This window comes from Budorcas taxicolor, chromosome 19 (assembly GCF_023091745.1).
Source record: "Budorcas taxicolor isolate Tak-1 chromosome 19, Takin1.1, whole genome shotgun sequence".
In the NCBI taxonomy this organism is placed as follows: Eukaryota; Metazoa; Chordata; class Mammalia; order Artiodactyla; family Bovidae; genus Budorcas; species Budorcas taxicolor.
In genome coordinates, this window is record NC_068928.1 from 7,689,939 (window position 1) to 7,699,636 (window position 9,698).

Genomic DNA, 9,698 nt, shown 5'->3' on the forward strand with positions numbered 1-9,698 from the left:
CCCAGCATCAGAGTCTTTTCCAATGAGTCAACTCTTCACATGAGGTGGCCAAAGTACTGGAGTTTCAGCTTTAGCATCATTCCTTCCAAAGAAATCCCAGGACTGATCTCCTTCAGAATGGACTGGTTGGATCTCCTTGCAGTCCAAGGGACTCTCAAGAGTCTTCTCCAACACCACAGTTCAAAAGCATCAATTCTTCGGCGCTCAGCTTTCTTCACAGTCCAACTCTCACATCCATACATGACCACAGGAAAAACCATAGCCTTGACTAGACGGACCTTAGTCGGCAAAGTAATGTCTCTGCTTTTGAATATTCTATCTAGGTTGGTCATAACTTTCCTTCCAAGGAGTAAGCATCTTTTAATTTCATGGCTGCAATCACCATCTGCAGTGATTTTGGAGCCCCAAAAAATAAAGTCTCACACTGTTTCTACTGTTTCCCCATCTATTTCCCATGAAGTGATGGGACCGGATGCCATGATCTTCGTTTTCTGAATGTTGAGCTTTAAGCCAACTTTTTCACTCTCCTCTTTCACTTTAATCAAGAGGCTTTTTAGATCCTCTTCACTTTCTGCCATAAGGGTGGTGTCATCTGCATATCTGAGGTTATTGATATTTTCCCGGCAATCTTGATTCCAGCTTGTGCTTCAACGTTTCTTGTGCCCAGCGTTTCTCATGATGTACTCTGCATAGAAGTTAAATAAGCAGGGTGACGTACTCCTTTTCCTGTTTGGAACCAGTCTGTTGTTCCATGTCCAGTTCTAACTATTGCTTCCTGACCTGCATACAGGTTTCTCAAGAGGCAGGTCAGGTGGTCTGGTATTCCCATCTCTTTCAGAATTTTCCACAGTGTATTGTGATCCACACAGTCAAAGGCTTGGGCATAGTCAAGAGAGCAGAAATAGATGTTTTTCTGGAATGCTCTTGCTTTTTCCATGATCCAGTGGATGTGGCAATTTGATCTCTGGTTCCTCTGCCTTTTCTAAAACCAGCTTGAACATGTGGAAGTTCACGGTTCACGTATTGCTGAACCCTGGCTTGGAGAATTTGGGGCATTACTCTACTAGCATGTGAGATGAATGCAATTGTGCAGTAGTTTGAGCATTCTTTGGCATTGCCTTTCTTTGAGATTGGAATGAAGCCCTATTAGAGAACATAAAAAATATTATTCTATAAAGTTGTTACTGGATCAATGCTTGCTTGCTGTGTTTTTGCTCTTAATGTGCTGACGTTGTACAATGAGAACTATTGTTAATACAGTTAGGAATTTAGAAGATGAGAGTTTAGCCCTAGTGTGAAAACAATAAGACAATTGTTAAGTTTAGCCAAGAGTACAAATGTACCTGGTGACTTCTGCGAAAGAACTGATCTTTCTGTTACATTTCTACTATGTTGCAACCTGCTGTACCTTTACCCTATGCAACCGCAACTGTCTTTTGTTAAGCTCAAGGCAAATGGAAAATAAAGAATAGATTCCGGAAAACAGGTTTTACATTCACCCAGCCTGCAGGAAAAGGTAAAAAAATATCAATAGGCCCCAAGGCCAGAAGATAGTGCACAAAAGACTTATAAACAAAGAAGTATGCAGAAAACATTCTAAGGTCAAACTGATGTAATGTTAAACTAACTTTGGCTTGGTCATCCTTAACATGCAAACTCAGGGTATAAAAACTCCCTGAGAGAATAAAGTGACAGACCCTGCTTTAAACCTGAGCCTGGTCTCACTGTGCCATCTCTCTCGCTGACACCATCCATCCTGAGGGTATCCCTGGATCCTGCTGAGGCTGGACCCCAGCAGGTGTTAGAAGTCCTAGTCACAGCAATCAGAGAAGAAAAAGCAAGAAAAGTATCCAAATTGGAAGAGAAGTACAATTGTCACTATATGCAGTTGACATGATACTATATATAGAAAACTCTAAGAACTCCACACAAAACCTGTTATATCTAATAAATGAATCCAGCAAAGTAGGAGGATACAAGATTAACATTCAAAAAATTGGTTGCATTTCTTTATAGTAACAGTGAAATATCAGAAAGGGAATGTTAAAAATTAATACCTTTTAAAAATAACACCAAAAAACAAAAACCCTGGGAGTAAACCTGACCAAGGAGGTGAAAGATTTATGTACTGAGAACTATAAAACAGCTAAGAAAATTAAAGAGGATTCCAAGAAATTGAAAGATATCCCATGCTCTTGGATTGGAAGAATTAACATTGTTAAAATGGCACTACTGCCCAAAGCAATCTACAGAGTTAATGCGATCCCTAACAAAATATCTGTGACAATTTTCACAGAACTAGAACAAATAATCCAAATATTTACATGAAACCATAAAAGACCCAGAATTGCCAAAGCAATCCTGGGGTAGCGGGGGAGAAAATGAAGCAGGAGGCATAACTCTCCCAGACATCAGAAAATACTGCAAAGCTAAGGTAATCAAAACAATATACTATTGGTACAAAAACAGACATACAGATCAACAGAACAGGACCGAGATCACAGAAATAAACCCACATATCTATGGTCAATTTCTCGCGACAAAGGAGACAAGAATATAAAATGGGAAAAAGTCTTTTCAGCAATGGTGCTGGAAAAGTTGGACAGCTGCATGTAAATCAGTTAAGTTAGAATACACCCTCACACCATGCACAAAAATAAACTCAAAATGGCTTAAAGACTTGAACACAAGACATGGTACCATAAAACTCCTAGAAGAGAGCATAGGCAAAACATTCTCTGACATAAATCATACCAGTGTTTTCTTACAGTCAGTCTCCAAAGGCAATAGAAATAAAAACAAAAGTAAATAGATGTGACGTAATCAAACTTACAAACTTTTGCACAGCAAAGGAAAACAAAAAGACAATCTCCAGAATGGGAGAAAATATTTGCAAATGATGCATCAGACAAGGGTTTAATCACCAAAATATATCAATACAAACAGCTCACACAAGTTAACACACACAAAGAACAATGCCATTGAAAAACGAGGAGATGCCCTTAACAGAATTTCTCCAAAGGAGACATAGATGGCCAGTAGGCATATGAAAAGATGTTCAACGTCAGTAATCATTAGAGAAATGCAAATCAAAAACTACAATGAGGTACTGTTAGCAGGAGAGTCTAGAGACCCTTCTTCCTGTGGGCCTTGGTTCTTAGTAAGGATGCAAAGAAGAATGTAAGGTCTTACCCACTGCAAGAAAGTTTGCTGACAGTAAGGAAAGAAAGAACAGGTTGTAAAGTTGGACACGACTGAGCAACGTGAGAACACACAAAGAAAGGACAAAGATAACCTCTCAAGACGGAAGCCCCAAGAGAGAGGTGGGCCATGCCAAAAGAGGCAAATGGCCTTAGAGGGCTGAGATACAGAGTTTTTAAGGCAGGGCCATTTGCATAATCCAGAGGGGTCATTGATTGACAGCTACAGGTTATATTAATATTATAACAAGATGCTCTCCTGCACATGTCCTTCCCATGCTTCTGCTGTTGCTAAGTTGCTTCAGTCGTGCCCGACTCTGTGCGACCCCATAGACAGCAGCCCACCAGGCTCCCCCGTCCCTGGGATTCTCCAGGCAAGAACACTGGAGTGGGTTGCCATTTCCTTCTCCAATGCATGAAAGTGAAAAGTAAAAGTGAAGTCGCTCAGTCGTGTCCGACTCTTCGCGACCCCGTGGACTGCAGCCCACCAGGCTCCTCCATCCATGGGATTTTCCAGGCAAGAGTACTGGAGTGGGGTGCCATTGCCTTCTCCGGTCCTTCCCATAATTCAGTCTAATAATATGTGTGTATTCGGGGACTATCTATGAGCAGTTAATGAGTCTAATGGCTGCCCAAGGTTAGTTTAGCACAGGATAATGAGAGGGAACCCACTCCAGTATTCTTGTCTGCAGAATCCCATGAACAGAGGAGCCTGGTGGGCTACAGTCCATAGGGTCACAAAGAGTCGGACACGACTGAGCAACTAACACACGGTGTGATTTGTGTGCCCATGGGCTAGAACAGGAAAAGTCCAGCCAGTCAGTGGATGGGAGTGTTTTACAGCCCCCTGACTATTTCTGGAGTACTTGTGGGGGCTCATTAGGCGTGGAGTTGGTGAATTGTTTGGTGGGATTAGGTGGCTATTAGATCCTTAGCTGAAAGGGTTGCTTCTGGTTGCTCTCAGCTAACTTCTTGCCTAATAGTATCCCCTCATGCTGGTCAGAATGGCCATCATTAAAAAGTCTACAAATTAAATGCTGGAGAAGGTGTGGAGAAAAGTGAACCCTCTGACACTATTAGTGGAAAACAGTGTGGAGGTTCCTCAGAAAACTAAAAATAGGTTCTAGTTTTAGATCAATTATCATATGATCCAGAAATCCCATTCCTGGGTGTATACCCAGACAAAACTTGAATTAAAAAATACCCATGAACCCCTAAGTTCACGCTGGCTAAGACGTGGAAATATCCCAAATGTCCGTCGACAGAGGAAGAGATAAAGAGGCTGTGTCCTCTATATAACAGAGTATTGAGTTCAGTTGAGTTTAGTCACTCAGTCGTGTCCGACTTTTTGCGACCCCATGAATCGCAGCACGCCTGGCCTCCCTGTCCATCACCAACTCCCAGAGTTCACTCAGACTCACGTCCATCGAGTCCATGATGCCATCCAGCCATCTCACCCTCTGCCGTCCCCTTCTGCTCCTGCCCCCAAACCCTCCCAGCATCAGAGTCTTTTCCAATAAGTCAACTCTTCACATGAGGCGGCCAAAGTACTGGAGTTTCAGCTTTAGCATCATTCCTTCCAAAGAAATCCCAGGGTTGAACTCCTTCAGAATGGACTGGTTGGATCTCCTTGCAGTCCAAGGGACTCTCAAGAGTCTTCTCCAACACCACAGTTCAAAAGCATCAATTCTTCGGCGCTCAGCCTTCTTCACAGTCCAACTCTCACATCCATACATGACCACAGGAAAAACCATAGCCTTGACTAGACGGACCTTAGTCGGCAAAGTCATGTCTCTGCTTTTGAATATGCTATCTAGGTTCGTCATAACTTTTCTTCCAAGGAGTAAGCGTCTTTTAATTTCATGGCTGTAGTCACCATCTGCAGTGATTTTGGAGCCCAAAAAATAAAGTCTGACACTGTTTCTACTGTTTCCCCATCTATTTCCCATGAAGTGATGGAACCAGATGCCATGATCTTCGTTTTCTGAACGTTGAGCTTTAAGCCAACTTTTTCACTCTCCTCTCTCACTTTCATCAAGAGGCTTTTTAGTTCCTCTTCCCTTTCTGCCATAAGTGTGGTGTCATCTGCATATCTGAGGTTATTGATATTTCTCCCGGCAATCTTGATTCCAGCTTGTGTTTCTTCCAGTCCAGCGTTTCTCATGATGTACTCTGCATAGAAGTTAAATAAGCAGGGTGACAATATACAGCCTTTTCCTATTTGGCACCAGTCTGTTGTTCCATGTCCAGTTCTAACTGTTGCTTCCTGACCTGCATACAGATTTCTCAAGAGGCAGGTCAGGTGGTCTGGTATTCCCATCTCTTTCAGAATTTTCCACAGTGTATTGTGATCCACACAGTCAAAGGCTTTGGCATAGTCAAGAGAGCAGAAATAGATGTTTTTCTGGAACTCTCTTGCTTTCTCCATGATCCAGTGTATGTTGGCAATTTGATCTCTGGTTCCTCTGCCTTTTCTAAAACCAGCTTGAACATCAGGGAGTTCACGGTTCATGTATTGCTGAAGTCTGGCTTGGAGAATTTTGAGCATTACTTTACTAGCATGTGAGATGAGTGCAATTGTGAGGTAGTTTGAGCATTCTTTGGCATTGCCTTTCTTTGGGATTGGAATGAAAACTGACCTTTTCCAGTCCTGTGGCCACTGCTGAGTTTTCCAAATTTGCTGGCATATTGAGTGCAGCACTTTCACAGCATCATCTTTCAGGATTTGAAATAGCTCAACTGGAATTCCATCACCTCCACTAGCTTTGTTTGTAGTGATGCTTTCTAAGGCCCACTTGACTTCACATTCCAAGATGTCTGGCTCTAGATTAGTGATCACATCATCATGATTATCTGGGTCGTGAAGATCTTTTTTGTACAGTTCTTCTGTGTATTCTTGCCACCTCTTCTTAATATCTTCTGCTTCTGTTAGGTCTAGACCATTTCTGTCCTTTATCGAGCCCATCTTTGCATGAAGTGTTCCCTTGGTATCTCTAATTTTCTTGAAGAGATCTCTAGTCTTTCCCACTCTGTTCTTTTCCTCTATTTCTTTGCATTGATTGCTGAAGGCTTTCTTATCTCTTCTTGCTATTCTTTGGAACTCTGCATTCAGATGCTTATATCTTTGCTTTTCTCCTTTGCTTTTTGCCTCTCGTCTTTTCACAGCTATTTGTAAGGCCTCCCCAGACAGCCATTTTGCTTTTTTGCATTTCTTTTCTATGGGGATGGTCTTGATCCCTGTCTCCTGTACAATGTCACGAACCTCAGTCCATAGTTCATCAGGTACTCTATCTATCAGATCTAGACCCTTAAATCTATTTCTCACTTGCACTGTATAATCATAAGGGATTTGATTGAGGTCATACCTGAATGGTCTAGCGGTTTTCCCTACTTTCTTCAATTTCAGTCTGAATTTGGCAATAAGGAGTTCATGTCTGAGCCACAGTCAGCTCCCGGTCTTGTTTTTGCTGACTGTATAGAGCTTCTCCATCTTTGGCTGCAAAGAATATAATCAATCTGATTTTGGTGTTGACCATCTGGTGATGTCCACGTGTGGAGTCTTCTCTTGTGCTGTTGGAAGAGGGTGTTTGCTATGACCAGTACATTTGTCATAAAAAAGAATGAAAGATTGCCATTTGTGGCAACATGGGTGAATCTAGAGATTATCATACCAAGCGAAGTAAGTCAGAAAGAGAAAGACAAACACCGTATGATATCACTTATACGTGGAAACTAAAACATGGCATAGGACTTCCCTGGTAGTCTGGTGGTAAGAATCTGCCTGCCAATGCAGGGGGCACGGGTTTGATCCCTAGTCTGGGAAGATTCCAGGTGCCATGGGGCAACTAAGCCCAGGGACCGCAGTTTCTGAGCCTGCTCTCTAGAGTCTGTGCTCTGCAACAAGAGAGGCCACCATAGTGAGAAGCCAGTGTATCACAACTAGAGAGTGGCCCCTATTCACTGCAGCTAGAGAAAGTCCACTCTCAGCAGTGAAGATCCAGTGCAGCCAAAGTTAATTAGTTAATTAAAAAATTAAAACATAACAAACTCACAGAACATAGACTTGTGGTTGCCAAGAGGGGAAGGCGCTGGGGAAGGGAAGGACTGGGAGTTTAGGGGTTAGCAGATGTAAACTATTCCATACAGAACAGATAAACAACAAGGTCTTACCATACAGGAGGTCCTCCAGGGAACTATATTCAATATCCTGGGATAAACCATAGTGGAAAAGAATATTTTAAAATAATGTCTATATATGTATAACTGAGTCACTTTGCTGTACAGCAGAGATTGCCACAATATTGTAAATCAATTATACTTCAATAAAAAATTTTTAAAAAGAAACAAAAATAAACACAAGAAAATTTCCTTTTGGTTTTTTTTTTTTTTTTTTTTCATCTTCTATTCCATTGCTGGGACTTTCTATTTCCTTGCTGAGTCTTTCTATCCTTTCATTCATTTCAAATGTGATAATCTTGTCTGCTTTCAAATGCCTGTCAGATAATTCTAACATCTCCCTTATCTCAGTGTCAGCATTTATTAATTGTCTTTTTTCAGTCTGATGTCTTACTGGTTCTGGGTATGAAATTGAAGAAGTTAGAATCTGAACATTTTCACATTATGGTCGGACAGTCCAGATCTTATCCTGCTGGCTTTCTCTGATTCTGCTCTGGTGGGGAGGGGAGATACTGCCAGTTGGGGACCGAAGTCCGAGTTCCTTACTTGGGCTCTGTTAACACCCAAAGGTGGGAGTGGCAGGGAGGCCTCACTGCTGCTGCCAATGGTGGGGCTTCCTTACATAAGGCCCTGTCCTGGCTGACAAGTATAAATGGATTTAGGCAAGCTCATTTGTCTTTGGCTCCTAATTTATTTTTATATGAGTTTGGAAATTTGAAAAACAAGCTGCATTCTGAGACACCGCACGTATAGAGGTGGATCCCTGTTGTAGCACCTACCGGATTTAAACTTAGAAACTGAAGCTGAAAATAGGGAGCATGAAAAATAGCTTTGGCTTCTCTGGGTTTTCCTCACTCCTAAGAACTATTTCCAGTCCATTTCTTCTCCTGTATTTTCCTGTTCTCACTCAGCTTTGTCATGCCCTTTGTATCGTCCCTCCTCCTTGACTTGTGGGCTTTGTTATGGTTCCCTGCCTGCTATGATCCTGTTTGAGTTTTGGAAATCAGGTGCTGTGCCCTCTAGCCCTATTCCTTCAGGAAATTAGCCCTGAAGAAGAGAAAAGACACTTTTGTTGCAATTATGCAACAAAATTGCCTGCCACACAGATCTGGTGATGAGACTGCCTGCCTACACCTCTTTCCAGATTCACACCACTGGCAGTGAATTGGTAGCTTGTCAGGGGCTTCCCTGGTGGCTCAGTGGTAAAGAATTCACCTGCCAACCCCTGCCAGTGCAGGAGATGCAGGTTGATCCCTGGGTTGGGAAGATCCTCTGGAGAAGGAAATAGCAACCCACTCCAATATTATTGCCTGCAAAGTCCCAGGGACAGAGGAGCCAGGAGGGCTAAACAACAGCAGCAGTAGTCAGGATCCCACGTTCTGATCCAGACTTACCCAAATCCCTTTATACTTTATTCTCCAACAATCCCCCCCATGACTGTGTGTGCTGTGTGTTTAGTCGCTCAGTTGTGTCCAACTCTTTTCGACCCCATAGACTGTAGCATGCCAGGCTCCTCTGTCCGCGGAGATTCTCCAGGTGAGAACACTGGAGTGGGTTGCATGCCCTCCTCCAGGGGATCTTCCTGACCCAGGGATCAAACCCAGGTCTCCCGCATTGCAGGCGGATTCTTTACCATCTGAGCCACCAGGGAGGCCCAGACTGTAGCTCCCTGAATATACTGTGGCCTTTGAGGGCTTACATACAGTATAAGTATAATTTATCTTAAACTTGGAAAAAGGAAAAATGCTGTTTGCCTCCCTGACATCATGGCAGAGTAGTTTCAATAGGCCCACATGGCTCTCACAGAGTGTTCTCAAATCCGACTTTATGCTTCTATTTGGCCAACCACCCAGTACGGCCTGATCCCCAGTCTCATGGAGTGCACAGATTAGCGAGGAAAAGAAAATTAAAATAAATAACTGCACAAATGATTATTTTAAAACAATTATGATGAGTATCAGAAGGTAGTCACTCAGTCGTGTCTGACTCTTTGCAACCCCATGGACTGCAGTACACCAGGCTTCCCTGTACATTACCAACTCCCAGAGCATACTCAGACTCACTTCCGTTGAGTCGGTGATGCCATCCAACCAAAAATAAAGTCTGTCACTATTTCCATTATTTGATTGCAGGGACAAATATCAATAACCTCATATATGCAGATGACACCACCCTTATGGCAGAAAGCAAAGAAGCACTAAAGAGCCTCTTGATGAAAGTGAAAGAGGAGAGTGACAAATCTGGCTTAAAACAACATTCAGAAAACTAAGATCATGGCATCCAGTTCCATAACTTCATGGCAAATAGATGGGGAAACAATGG